Source organism: Muntiacus reevesi, chromosome 1, assembly GCF_963930625.1.
Source record: "Muntiacus reevesi chromosome 1, mMunRee1.1, whole genome shotgun sequence".
Lineage (NCBI taxonomy): Eukaryota > Metazoa > Chordata > Mammalia > Artiodactyla > Cervidae > Muntiacus > Muntiacus reevesi.
In genome coordinates, this window is record NC_089249.1 from 225337978 (window position 1) to 225353496 (window position 15519).

The window sequence follows — 15519 nt, forward strand, 5'->3', positions numbered from 1 at the left end:
CCAACACCAGGGTGCTTTCTCAGTCCTTCAGTTATCAAACATTTTTGAGCATTTACTCTATTATGATGCTGTCCTTGATGTTGGGGACAGCCATGAGGGTCCCCCCTGGTTCTTCTGCTCTGGAGTATGACAGGCAGTTCTGTTTACATGTGAGTTGGGTCTGCATGCATCACTGAGCTGGGCAGGCACTGTGGATGCTGGTGAAGAGGATGACTGACATCTGGTCCATTACCAGGGGAGCCTGAGGTGTTTCCTGTCACACAACCCAGAGCATGTTAATTAAGTCCTCCCCAGTTGGATCATTGCCTAGTGCTGCTGCTGATTGCCAGTTTGTTTGGAAGTAGTGCTGTATTCACTGGGGCAGCTGGGGTATTCTCTTGGGTGTCCTGATGAGCTGAGATCCATAATAGCCTTCTTCAGGTAGCACCTGTCCCAGGGTCTCTTGATCATCTTGGCTCTTTTCCATGATTGAAGGAGGTAAGTTAAAATGGAAATATGATGTTCACAGTACATTAAGTGCAAAAACAAAGTAACAGGATAAAATGTGTGATGTTATTTATTTTTTAAAATATGTTATATAATATTTAAATATGGATAATTACATAGATATTGAGAATAATCTAGAAGGAGACACATCAAACTTAATAGTGGCTATTTTGGAAATACAAAACTGGGGGAAGACTTTCCATTTCAACTTTGATGATAATGATGATTTCTCTGTGCACCATTATAGCATTTACATTTTTTTTTTTAACGAGTGTATATTGATTTTGTGTTTAAAAAAATAATAAAGGTACATTTATTTTCAGAGTCAGGTTCTGTACTGGGCACTTGCTTCTCAGGCTCCTGCTGGCTCGGCTGCACTGGCCAAGCTCACCCAGGCTCTGAGCAACAGCTCTTCCTCTGCCCTCCCTGTCCTGTCCACCCCGGGCCAGTTATCCACAGCCTGAAGCACACTTTCTGCGTACACACACACACACACACACACACAAGCACACCTGGGCTGGGAAAGGATGCAGCTCTACCCTAGTGAAAGCACTTGACCCCAACCCAGACAAATCTTGTATGTAGCCAGTCCTGGGAGTAGTCCCCAGAAAATAGCCTTCGCTTCCTCTTAGGTTCTCCTGGAGGAGATAATATTGGGAAATAATTGGGGCCAACAGTTTGGGGTTTTTCCTTAGTCCACACATATTAGCCTTTCTTTCACTCAACCCCAAAAAGCATGTGTTGAATCTGACTCCGCCTATTGCTTGTGCTAGGTGGTGGGTGACCCCGGCACCTAGCCTGCCCTCAGGAAACTGAGTACAGGCTGATTCTGTGTCATCATCAGCAATATGTTTACCAGTGAAATTCCATTTTTAAGGGAGGCTGAAGACAGAATTTAATGTCGAGCACCAGGTCTGGTGTCTGCATCCTGGGCTTGAAGAACAGCAAACTTGCCCTTTTACCTTCCTGGGGACAGCGAAAATAATGCCAGTGACTGTTACTCTCCAAGAGGTTCTCCACCATGGTCCTTCCACCCTGCAAAACTATGGAGGGCTGCAAGGGATCTTTTAATGTAGATTATAATATTTACAGAAACTAAAACTGATAATTAAAAAAAACTTTTATTGGAGTATAGTTGATTTAGAATGTTGTGTTAGTTACAGGTGTATAGCAAAATAAATCAGTTATATGTATACATTATCCACTCTTACTTTTAGATTATTTTCCCATATAGGTCATTACAGAGTATTAAGTAGAGTTCCCTGTGAGATGCAATAGGTCCTTATTAGTTGTCTATTCTATATGTAGCTATATGTAGTATTGAAAGAAAGAAAGTGAAGTCGCTCAGTCGTGTCCGACTCTTTGCAACCCCATGGACTGTAGCCTACTAGGCTTCTCCATCCATGGGATTTTCCAGGCAAGAATAGTGGAGTGGGTTGCCATTTCCTTTTCCAGGAGATCTTCCCAACCCAGGGGTTGAACCCGGGTCTCCTGCATTGTAGGCAGATGCTTTACCGTCTGAGCCACTAGGGAAGTCCATGCGTAGTATTGTGTGTAGGTTAATTTCAATCTCCCAATTTATCCCTCCTCTTCTTTCCCCCTGGTAATCATAAGTTTGATTTCAAGATCTCTGAGTCTGTTTCTGTTATGTAAATAAGTTCATTTGTGTCATTTTTATCAGTCTACATATGAGCGCTGGCATATGATATTTGTCTGACTTACTGCATTTAGTGTACTAGTCACTAGGTTCACTCATGTTGCTGCAAGTGTTCTTATTTTAGTTTTTATGGCTGAGTAATATTCTGTTGTGTGTGTATATATATATCACATATATATACAACATCTTCTTCATCCATTCCGCTGTTAATGGACATTTAGTTTGCTCCCGTGTCTTCGCTATTGTAGATAGTGCTGCAGTGAACTTTGGGCTGCATGTGTCTTTTTGAATTATGTTTTTCTTCAGATGTATGCCCAGGATTGGAATTGCTGGATCTTGTAGTTCTATATTTAGTTTTTTAAAGGAACCTCTGTACTGTTCTTCATAGTGATTGTACCAATTTATATGCCCACCAGTAGTGTAGGAGGGTTCCTTTTTCTCCATACCCTCTCCAGCACTTGCTGTTTGTAGATTTTTTGATGATCAGCATCCTGACTGGTGTGAGGTGATACCTCATTGTAGTTTTGATTTGCGTTTCTTTAATAATTAGTGATTTTGAGCATCTTTTCATGTGCTTTTTGGCCATCAGTAAAAACAGATTTTTTAAAAGTACTTGCTTAAAGTATAGTAAGAATGTTAGCATCACATATTTTAATGAAACAGTTACTTTTTCCAAACAAAAACAAACAATGAAAAGAGTTGCACTGTTTTACATTTTTGAAATCTTCTAATGCCTGGCTTAAACAGAGGACAGTTGGATTCCATATTTGCTTCTGTGTTCAGTCAGCTGTGATACCTCTTGTCATGAAGTTTTCTGAAAACGCCACTGTGAACTTGGGATAAAATGAGAGTAAAAAGGCAGATGACATCTTGGTGTCATATGAAAATAGTTTTGAGTACGGATCTCTCTTTGAGAACACCTGATATGCACACACACACACACACACCCTGATATGCATACACAGACACACACACACAGACACACACACGTCACCTGAAAGGGCTCTTGGCGTATAAACTGTGAAATCACCACTAGGTGGCAGCAGAGATCAACGAGATGCACCACCGGTCGGCGCTTCTGGTATCTTGCGGCATTGGTGTCGCTGGTGAGAGCAACTGGGCCCCCTGACACTTAGAGAAGTGTCAGACCTTGTTTTCAGGGTCTCATCATCTCCATTCTTGTCAGTGTTCTTTTACGTCTCTGTGGTGGAGCTATCTTCGGGGCAGGGATACCTTGTCTTAGATTCTAGCTCCACATCTGTAATCAGTTGCCTTCATGATCTTGGCAAGATTTGTTCCTCTTGGACCTCAGTTTCCTCATCTGTAAAATGGCCACACTGGGTGGCTCTCCCTACTTACCTTCCAGGGCTTCAGGAAGACTCTAGCACTAAAGTGGTTTTGTAAAGTGCGAAACATAGGAAGGTGGTGTTGGATGTTGGGCACTCTCTGATATTTCTTGTTCCTGGTTTCAGCCTGGCTTCCTCTCTGTGAGTCTGGGTTTTAGCATTTTCCAGGGGGTGATATGGAGTGGCTATAACAGTGATCCCTGGGCCTTGTCTCTGCCTGTAAAGCTCTGACTTTTACAATGCTTGGCTCCTAGGCCTTTGGGACCCCCAAGTAGATATCTGGTTTGTGTGCTTGAGTGGGTAGATGCCAATGCCGGTGTGACCTTTCTGATGCCCAGGATATCTGTGGAGTCGTTAATTCAAGACCTCTAGTGTTCTGACTCCCAGTGCCTCTCTCTGATGGGTTGATAATCAAAGAAGTTTCCAGCAAACATTTGGCCAAGCAGCGGAGTCCAGCCTGTGAGCACCCGGGAACCAGAAAACCCATGCAGAGACTGTCTGCTTCCCACCCTTGGCTGGGAGTGCGGAGGGGCCAGCTTGCTGTGGGCTCAGTCACCCTTACCCATCACAGGACCCACCCCTAAGTGCCTTGTGATCCTGCTTCCTGTAGTTTAGGAAGACATCCCTGCGTCTTAGTCACCTTTGTGCTGAGCCCAGCACTGGCACCCATTGCATGCTCTACTGGTGTTTACTGATTGATTTAACCACATCCTCAGGTGTACAAAAGATTAAAAAAAAATAAGTTTCCTTTTTTTTTTTTAATTTAATGAAGTTTAGTTTTCTCCAAACTTTCATTCTATCTGGTGGCAGAAAGAGTGATTTTGCCATTTCAGATGTAAAATTCAGAAATTCCAAATAAAATCCAGCCATTTCAGTATTTGCTCCTTCTCCTCCCTCTCCTGGGGCGACTTGCGGTTTTGGGGGCTTGGGGCATGAGGGAGAGGCTTCTGGCTCCTGTGCAGTCCTGGGGCGTGGCCTGTCGGCATGGTGGCTTCCGTGTGGACATCTTCATTCCCATCTGGCCCCGGCCTCACGGCCTCTGCATGCCATATCTGCCAACCCCGAGGCCGCTCTGGCGTTTCTGGCCTCCATGACACATCCACGCCCTTCTTGGTTCTGTGGGAAAGCCTTGCTGTCAACACTGAAGCTGCTCAAGGGCCGGCATCAGGTCCACTTTCCTGGGGCTCCCTATGCCACATCACTCGGTGGGTAGCAGGAGGCAATTTCTTTTTGGATTGTAAGCTCCCAGGGTGCACAAGACGTGCAGCTCAGGAGCCCTCCCTTCTCAGGTCCTCAAGCCTCTCTGGATTTCTGCCACCACCCCTCCAAGGTCATCTGGGGGCCGGGCACTCCCCAGTGTCTGCTATCATCCTCTCTTCTCCAGTTTCTCTTCCACAGGTCACAGAGTTGTTACTTCCTCCCCTAGAACTAGGAACTCTACCTTTGGAAATTCAAAAGCCAAGAATTAACGTCTATATTAATCAGTAAAGAACAGTCACTTCAACTGATGCAGAAAACGCATTTGACAAACTCCAATACTTGTTCATGATAAAAATGCTCAGTGAAAGAAAACAGAGAGGGTTTCCTCAACCTGATAAAGTGCATTTTCAAAAAGTCCACAGCCAACCTCAAACTTATGATGAAAGCCTAGATTCTTTCCTACTAAGATCAGGAACAAGACTCTGGCCATTTCTATCCAACATTGCACTGGGTGTTGCAGACAGGATGATTAGGTAAGAAAATGAAATACATTGGAAGGAGAACTAAGCTACTTCTACTTGCAGATGATATGATCTTGTACATAGAAAATCCTAAAGAATTCACTAAAACCTGCTATTCAATAGATCCAATAAACAAGTTCAGCAAAGTTTTCAGATGTAAGATCAATCTACAAAAATCAATTCTACTTTTATAACTTAGCAATGAAGATTCCAGAAATGAATCCAGAAATTCAGCAAACAATTCTATTTACAATAGCATTTGAAAAATGAAATACTTAGGCACATTTTAATAAAAAGAAGTACAGGACTTCTACACTGAAAACTATAAACCTTATTGGAAGAAATTTTTAAAGCTCTCAATAAACAGAAAGATAGTCTAAGTCATGGATCAGAAAACTAAATATTGTTATGATAGCAGCACTTCCCAAATTGACCTACAGATGTAATTCAGTCTCTCTAAAACTCCAAGCTACCTCTTTTTTTCTTTCAGAAACTTAAAAGCTAATCTTAAATTCACAAGGAAACACCAAGGACCCAGAGCAGCCAAAACAATTTTGATGAAGAAGAGTAAAGTCAGAGGACTCACACTTCCCTACTGCGAGGCTGTAGTGATCAGCGCAGTGTGATGCTGGCACAGGATAGACTTGTAAAGCGACAGATAAAACTGAGAGTCCAGAAATAAACCCTGACATTCATGGCCAGTTGGTTTTTGATGTGGGTGTCAAGACAATTCCATGGAGAAAGAATAGTCTTTTCAACAAATGGTGTTGGGACAACTGGGTATCCATCCACATACCAGAAGTTGGAACTTTATCCCATATCACAAAAATGAACCCAAGACAGGTCATCGACCTAGATGTAAGAGGTAAAACTATGAAACTCGAAGAAGCAGACACAGAAATATATCTTTGTGACCTTGGGTTAGGCAAAGATTTCTTAGAATAACAAAAGTACAAGTAACAAAATAGACACATTGGACAATAATTTCAAACTTTTGTACTATCAGTATGTTGAAGAAAAGAGACAACTCACAAAATGGGAGAAAATATTTGCAAAACCTGTGTCAGATAAGGCACTTTTATCCCAAAGATACAAAGAACTCTTACAACTCAACTATAAAAAGACAACTCAGCTTAAAAATAAACAAAAGATTTGAACAGGTATTTCTCTACAGGTGGCCAACAAGCACATGAAAAGATGTATCACTAGTTATGAGGGAAATGCAAATCAAAGCTACAGTGAGATACCGCCTTATGTCCAACAGGATGGCTACAGTCAGAAAGATAATTACAGGTGATGATAATTAAGCGGAGAAATTGGAACCCTCTTACATTGCTGGGTGGAAATGGAAAATGGTGCAACTACTTTGGTAAACAGTTTGACATTTCCTCAAAAGTTAAACACAGCATTACCTTATGACTCAGCAATTCCACTCAGGTATATACCTGAGAGAAATGAAAACATATTCACACAAAAAACCTTTATGTGAATGTTTGCATGCATGCGTGCTCAATCGTTCAGTCGTGTCCAACTCTTTGTGATCCCACGGACTGTTGCCCACCAGGCTGTTCTGTCCATGGGGTTTCCCAGACAAGAGTACCAGAGCAGGTTGCATTTCCTCCTCCAGGGGAATCTTCCCAGCCTAGGGATCAAACCCATGTCTCCTGTGGCTCCTGCTCTGACAGGCAGAGTCTTAACCGCTGAGCCGCCTGGGAAGCCCTATGAATATTTATAGCAGCATTATTCATAACAGCCAAAGAACAGAATCAACACAAATGTCTATCAACTGATGATTGGATAAACAAAATAGAGTATATCCATGCAATGGAATATTATTTGGCTATGAAAAGAAATGGGACTTCCCTGGTGGTCCAGTGGTTAAGACTCCAGGCTTCCATTGCAGGGAGCGCAGGTTCAATCCCTGGTCAAGGAACTAAGATTCTGCATGCTATGCAGCATGGACAAATTAAAAAGAAATAATAAAGAGATAAAAAGAAATGAACTACTGATGCATACTGCAACATAATGAACCTTGAAAGCATCATTATAAGTCAAAGAAGTCAGTCCCAGAAAAACACATGTCATATTTCATTTATAGGGGAATTCAGAAGGGGCAAATTTATAGAGACAGAAAGTAGATCATTAGTTGGTTAGGTTGGGGGAAGGGAGAGTAGGAGATGGCTGCTAATGTGTCAGGGTTTCTTTTGTGGGTGGTGAAACTGTTCTGAAATTAGACTGTGCTGATGGCTGCCCAGCCCTGGCAATATACTCAAAACCACTGAGTTGTACACTCTCAGTGGGTGAATGGTCTTTGCATTTCTGCCAAGCACTCCATTCCCAGAGGATGAAAGGTGTTGGTCTGGGATGAATAAGGAGGGGAGCAAGGTAGAAAAGGAATTGCAGGGCTGAGGCTGTACAGTATCTTCCTGCCTCAGATTGGATGGGTGGGCAGAGACAGACAGACAGACAGGTGCATGTAGGCTGGTCAACTTTCAGGCCAGCAGGGTCTGAGCTTGGCTTTGGCCCTCAGCAGTGTGCCCTGGTCTGGAATCTCCTGAAAACCAACCCTGCCAGGGACCGGGCAATGTGAACAAAGCAGCTGGCTGTGTAGAGAGCCACCACCCTCCTGTGGGTCAGATTTAAGAATGTAGCTCTAGAGTCAGTTACCTGAGTTGCAATCTTGTCTTCTCCACTTGTGAGCAGTGTGCCCAGGCAAGTTACATAACCATTCTGGGCCTCGGTTTCCTCTTTTGTGAGCTGATCATAATAACCTACCTACACCTACCTTGGAGAAGGGAAAGGCTGCCCACTCCAGTATTCTGGCCTAGAGAATTCCATGGGCTGTGTAGTCCATGGGGTCGCAAAAAGTCAGACATGACCAAGTGACTTTCACTTTCACTTTTCACACCTACCTCATGGGCTTCATGAAGTTTCAACCAGAGAGTGAACAAAACATCCTTCACCAAGTGCCTGATACACAGTAAACAGTAAATACTAGTCCTTCTTCTCCTGTCTACAAGGTGAATGGTAGATCAATCTCAACTCCCCTGGCACAGGAAGGAAGGAGAGTTAAAACAGGGCACCTCACCGCAGACAGCCCTGAGAATCCTGCTCTGAGCTGGCTGCAGGGGTGCAAGCTGTGGGTAACGCCACTTTTGCAGAAAAGCCGAGGGAAACCACGAAGCTCTGCTGCTGACTGAGCTGTGACAGTGGGGCGCAGCTTATCTCTCTGCCATCTTCTCTGACATCCAATCGTGTCCTTAGGTTGTGTTTTGAAACCATCCCCAGCCGCCAGCATGTGTCCTTGCTGTGATCCCTGTAGAGGTGAGTGTTGCTGAGGGGGTGGCTTCCGAGGTTGCAGGCTGTAAACCTCACTGTGTAATGAGACACAGCTCTGTGTCTGGGACCAGTCATTCAGAAAACCCAGATGGATGGAGAGGAGGGGAAGGGAGAGGGGGAGGCCCTGCTGCCGTGACCTGGATGCCTCGTGGTGGGCGGTCCTGGGAGCTACCGAGGTCTCTGACCCTCCTGGAGGTGCCCCAGCAAAGCCCAGAGAGGAGCCTGGAAGAGTGTCCCCCAGTTTCTGTAAGTGGAGTCACAGCTAAAGAAGCAACCAAAAATCCCTTATCACATTTCTGAAATCCAAACAGCCCAAGATTCATTGAGACTCATTTTGCTGCCAAGCCTGACTGCCTTGCGTGATGGCTCTGTGTGTTTTGCAGAATATTAATGTGTTTAATTACAGCATCCTACCCCAGGCTCTGTTTGGATGTTGTGTAATATATGGCGTGTGAATGGCATATTCTCTTTCTAAAAGGCTAAACAGTTTAAATTCTGAAAACCCTCTGGCCCCCAGGTTTTTGGATAATAGAATGTGGACCCGTATTATCATGAATCTGTTTTACTGTTGAACTGTCATCAGAGGAAGCACAACGTAGAAACTTGATCTACACAGTGTAAGAAATGAGCAGAATGCAGAGAGCAAAGTGTTTGGAATTGGAAACAACTGGGGCTGGATCACTACTCTGAATCTCAGAACCCATAGGACCTTGGGAAGGTCATTTAACCTTTTCGAGCCTTGAGTTCCTCATCTGTAAAACAGAAGTAATATTACCTGTCTCCTGCTGTTTACTAGGAGGTTAAGTGCTCAGATGTAAAGAATCTGCCTGCAGTGTGGGAGACCCAGGTTCGATCCCTGGGTTGGGAACATCCTCTGGAGAAGGAAATGGCAACCCACTCCATTATTCTTGTCTAGAGAATCCTATGGACAGAGAAACCTGGCAGGCTACATAGTTCATGAGGTCACAAAGCGTCAGATGTGTTGGGGCGAGTAACACAAATGAGATAATGTATGCTTAGCACATACAGAAAGAAGGAAGAAAGTGTTAGTCGCTCCATCGAGTTCGACTCAACTGTCACCCCCCAGGCTCCTCTGTCCATGGGGATTCTCCAAGGCAAGAATACTGGAGTGGATTGCCATTCCCTTCTCCAGAGGATCTTCTCAACACAGGGATCAAATCCAGGTCCCCCTTATTGCTTGGGCTTCTTTAACATCTGAGCCACCAGGAGTCCAGTCCATACAGTTCAGTTCAGTTCAGTTTTTCAGTCATGGCGGACTCTTTGCAACTCCATGGACTGCAGCATGCTAGGCTTCCCTGTCCATCACCAACTCCCAGAGCTTGCTCAAACACATGTCCATCAGGTTAATGATGTCATCCAACCTTCTCATCCTCTGTCGTCACTTTCTCCTCCTGCCTTCCATCTCTCCCAGCATCAAGGTCTTTTCCAATGAGTCAGTTCTTCACATCAGGTGGCCAAAGTATTGGAGCTTCAGCTTCAACATCAGTCCTTCCAATGAATATTCAGGACTGATTTCCTTTGGGATTGACTGGATCTTCTTGTAGTCCAAGGGCGCTCAAGAGTCTTCTCCAACACTGCAGTTCAAAAGTAACAATTCTTTGGTTCTCAGCTTTCTTTATGGTCCAACTCTCACATCTATCCGTGACTACTGGAAAAACTATAGCTTTGACTATATGGACCTTTTAGAGCAATGTCTCTGCTTTTTAATATGCTGTCTAGGTTTGTCATAGATTTTCTTCCAAGAAGCAGGCGTCTTTTAATTTCATGGCTTCAGTCATCATCCACAATGATTTGGGAGCATAAGAAAACGAAGTCCATCACTGTTTCCATTTTTTCCCCATCTATTTGCCATGAAATGATGGTACCAAATGCCATGATCTCAGTTCTTTGAATGTTGAGTTTTAAGCCAGTCTTTTCACTCTCCTCTTTCACCCTCACCACGAGGTTCTTTAGTTTCTCTTTGCTTTCTGCCGTAAGGGTGGTGTCATCTGCATATCTGAAGTTAGTGCTATCTCTTCTAGCAATCTTGATTCCAGCTTGTGATTCATCCAGCCTGGCATTTCACGTGATGTACTCTCCATACAAATTAAATAAGCAGGATGACAACATACAGCCTTCCAGTACTCCTTTCCCAATTTTGAACCAGTCAATTGTTCCATGTCCAGTTCTAACTGTTGCTTCTTAACCTATGTACAGATTTCTCAGGAGGGAGGTAAGTCTGTCTGGTATTCTGTCTCTTTAAGAATTTTCCACAGTTTTTTGTGATCCATGCAATCAAAGGCTTTGACATAGTCAATAAAACAGAAGTAGATGTTTTTCTGGAATTCTCTTGCTTTTTTCTGTGATCCAACGGATGTTGGAAATTTGATCTCTGGTTCTTCTGCTTTTCTAAATCCAACTTGAACATCTGAAAGTTCTTGGTTCACATACTGTTGAAGCCTGGCTTGGAGAATTTTGAGCATTACTTTGCTAGCGTATGAGATGAGTGCAATTGTGCGGTAGTTTGAGCATTCTTTGGCATTGCCTTTTATTAGGATTGGAATGAAAACTGACCTTTTCCAGTCCTGTGGCCACTGCTGAGTTTTCCAAATTTGCTGACATTTTGAGTGCAGCACTTTCACACTGTCATCTTTTAGGATTTGAAATAACTCAGCTCGAATTCCATCGCCTTCACTAACTTAGTTCATAGTGATGCTTCCTAAGGCTCACTTGACTTCGCACTCCAAGATGTCTGGCTCTATGTGTGTGATTACACCATTGTGGTTATCTGGGTCATGAGGATCTTTTTTTGTATAGTTCTTCTATGTATTCTTGCCACCTCTTCTTAATATCTTCCGCTTCAGTTAGGTCCATACCATTTCTGTTCTTTATTGTGCCTGTCTTTGCTTGAAATGTTCCCTTGGTATCTCTAATTTTCTTGAAAACATCTCTAGTCTTTCCCATTCTGTTTTCCTCTATTACTTTGCATTGATCACTTAGGAAGGCTTTCTTATCTCTCCTTGCTATTCCTTGGAACTCTGCATTCAGATGGATATGTGTGTGTGTGTGTGTGTGTGTGTGTTAGTTGCTTAGTTGTGTCTGACTCTTTGCAACCCCATAGACTGTAGCCCACCAGGCCCCTCTGCCCATGGAATTCTCCAGGCAGGAACACTGGAGTGGGTTGCCATCTCCTTCTCCAAAAAGAACTACGGAAAGTGAAGTCGCTCAGCCGTGTCCAACTCTTTGTGACCCCATGAACTATAGCCTACCAGGCTCCTCCATCCATGGAATTTTCCAGGCAAGAGTACTGGAGTGGGTTGCCCTTTCCTTCTCCCATTCAGATGGATATATCTTTCTTCTCTCCTTTGCCTTTTACTTCTCTTCTTTTCTCAGCTGTTTGTAAGACTTCCTCAGACAACCATTTTGCCTTTTTGCATTTCTTCTTCTTGGGGATGATTTTGTTCACTGCCTCCTGTACAGTGTTATGAACCTCCATCCATAGTTCTTCAGGCACTCGATCAGATCTAATCCCTTGAATCTATTTGTCATTTCCACTGTATAATCATAAGGGATTTGATTTAGGTCATACATGAATGGTCTAGTGGTTTTCCCTACTTTCTTCAATTTAAGTCTGAATTTTGCAATAAGACCATAGAGAGTAAGGGCTTAATATTACATGATTAATACTAAAACATAACAGTAAGTATATTATTTGATAGACCTTTTTCATGGCGCCTTGTCTGTAGGATTCCACAGGCCAGCTGGGGAGCCCACACAGGCGCCAAGGCTGAACCGTGCCCTCAGCGCACCCAGCAGGGCAGCCTCCAGTGCTGGGAGCTGGGCGCCAAGAGGCAGAGCCCTAGGGACATGTGGGGGTCAGCCTTTGAGTCTCAGAGAGGAAATCATATGGGAGTTGCTGGGAGATGTGTGTAAAAACAGTCATCGCTGGAGCCCAAATTCTAAGGTTGTGGAAGATCCCGAGGAAGCCTGTGCCCCACCCCTGCCACATGAAGTTTTCAGTTTTCTTAGGAAGCCGATGGGTCGACAGACTTTGACTGTCATCTGCATGAAGGTACGTGTCCCCTGCAACATGCCTGATGGCATTTGGTGATGAGGGAGGACCAGGTTTAAAGCAGTGAACTGAAAGCCTCTTAGAGATCCAACTTGTTGCCTTTTGACAGACACAGCACTGTGAATTCATCCCTGAGAAACTTGTCTGTGTCAAAAAGCATAATCGTGATTGGATGTTCCCATGGACTCACCATTTCCACACCAAAAATAAAAAGCTCCCCTGACTTTGGCCCCCTGTGCTAATACTCCTCCACTTTCCCTGTGCAGGAGGGGCTTGGATGCAGGTGGAGGGTGAAATTCACACCAACCCCATCGCTAACCATGCTGGATGGCTGTGGGGACCACGCTGCCCACATCATCAGGGAACCTCATCTCTGGCCAAGGCCTGTTTGTTGTGCAGGTCATGTTGGATATTGCTTGACATTGTAACTGATGGAAATTCCTTTGAGCAAATCCCTTTAAGGAATCCTGGCTCTTGGTGCTCTGAGCTTTACATATTATTGGCATCGGAAATACTGAGGGATGGTCTACACTCATAGACCATTTTAATTTTGCCAGTACCTAGAAAAATACTGCCCTAAGTAGATTCCTCTAAGATCTTCCCAAGCCTCTGAGCCTTCAGGCAGTGGGGAGAAAGCCATCCTGATTGTCACACCACCCCAACCCCAAGACCCTTCGCCCTGCCTCCTTCCTGCCTATCACACAGAGCCAGGGAGGCCAAACAGGAGGGCTGCTGGCAGGCTGCCCCACCACCACCACCCACAAGGGGCCAGGTCATGTGAATCCCATGCTGTGGGCCCTCCTGAGGGTGTTTGAAGGGAATTCACCTTTCTGAGCTCGTATAGTATGTTCTGGGTATCATTCCTTCTACAGGTGGGCACATTCCCTGTCCACATACAACTATGTCCTTTGCTTTTCACCTTAAAGGCCTTTCATCCATTCAGTCAATATTAATAGAGCAACTCCTCCAGGGCACGAGCAGTACAGGCCCAAGATAGGCATCCGGGACACAAAAGTGAGCAACAAAAGTGAGCAACAAAGTTCTCTGTCCTCAGGACAGTAAACAGCGACCGTATGAGTTAGTACATGAGAGAGTACCCTAGAAGGTGGTGAATACTGTGACGTGGAAACCAGAATCAGAAGTACTGATCTGAGGGGGGAGTTGGGGGGCAGGTTGAGTATTAAGGGGTGTGTGTGTGCTAAGTCACTTCAGTCGTGCCCGACTCTTTGCAACCCTATGTACTGTAGCCCACCAGGCTCCTCTGTCCATGGGATTCTCCAGGCAAGAAACTGGAGTGGGTTGCCATGCCTGCCTCCAAGGGATCTTCCTGACCCAGGGATGGAACCCTCACTTTCTTAACATCTCCTGCATTGGCAGGCAGGAGATGGGTGGTTAAATAGTCAGAGTTCTCTAGAGAAATAGAACCAGTGGGATTGATGGATAGGTGGATAGATGGATAGATAGACAGGCAGATAGACAGCTGGCTTTATTATAAGGAATTGGCGAATGCAATTATGGAGGCTGAGGTGTTCCCCTCTCTGTCGTCTCTAGGCTGGAAGACCAGGAGCCTGGTGGTGTACTTCTAATCCAAGTCGAAGGCCTGAGAAACCGGGGAGCTGGTGGTGTGAGTCCTGGTGTGAGTTTTAGGAAACCAGTGTCCCAGCTCAAGCTGTCAGGCAGAGTCTGAGCTCTTCTTACCTTTCATTTCTGTTCTCTTCAGGCCCTCAGTGGATTGGATGGGGCCCACCCATGGTAGGAGAGCATCCGCTTAATCCGATCTACCAATTCAGGTGCTCACCTCAGCCAGAAACACCCTCATAAACACACTCAGAGTAGTGTTTAGTCAAATATCCGGGCACGCCAGGCCTGGTCAGGTTGACACATAAAATTAACAGATAGCTACAGTCACACCATGGCAGCCAGACAACCTAGTTCAAAAATTCCTTCGGTATACCCCCACGAAGCTCTGCACCCCAGCTTGGCACTGCATCTGGCAGAAGATAGGTGCTAAATGAGGGTCCTTCAGGGGAGTGGATGACTGTATTGATCCCAGGGTTTCTCTACTTTCTGCTCTGACCCAGATCATCTGCTTCTTCAGCATGATCAAGGGCTTTCCTCTCTTACAAACACACATGCCCACATCTTGTGTGTCCTTCATCTCCTGGCCTGACCAAACTGCTGCCTTCTCCCATTTCAGATACACAGTTGGCTTTTCAGGACCCCAAAAGCCTTGGCAGTGCCCTGAACACCCCTCCAACAGAGCCCATAGATAGGGTACCTCAGGTCTGCCTTTGGCCTCCCCTACAACACCCTCAGACTGTCTACCCACTCCGATGTCCTTCCTAACAACCCCAGACACAGTTCATGAGCCTTCAAGTTTTTGTTCAGGGAATAAGCCTTACAGTTATTACAGGAGTATTTGATTCATCAGGGGCTTCCCTTGTGGCTCAGATGGTAAAGAATCTGCCTGCAATGCAGGAGACCTGGGTTTGATCCCTGAGTCAGTAAGATCCCTTGGAGAAGGGAATGGCTACCCACTCCAGTATTCTTGCCTGAAGAGTTCCATGGACAGAAGAGCCTGGTGGGCTACAGTCCATGGGGTCACAAATAGTTAGACACGACTGAGCAATCAACACTTTCCACTTTCACTCGACCCATCAGCTCATTGACAGAGCTTGTAGCTTTCTTTGTTCTGAGCATCAGGGAACAAATAAGCACCTGCAGACCAGATTGAGCTTTTTCCCTTTATCTATTTATTCCAAAATAAAGGCATAAAATTTTAAACAAATTATTACAACTGATTTTGACTTAACATGGCTTATTTGATTTTTTTAAATTACAACAACTTAAAGAGGAGGCTTTCTAAATTCAATAAATAGAATAAATAACATTTCAGCT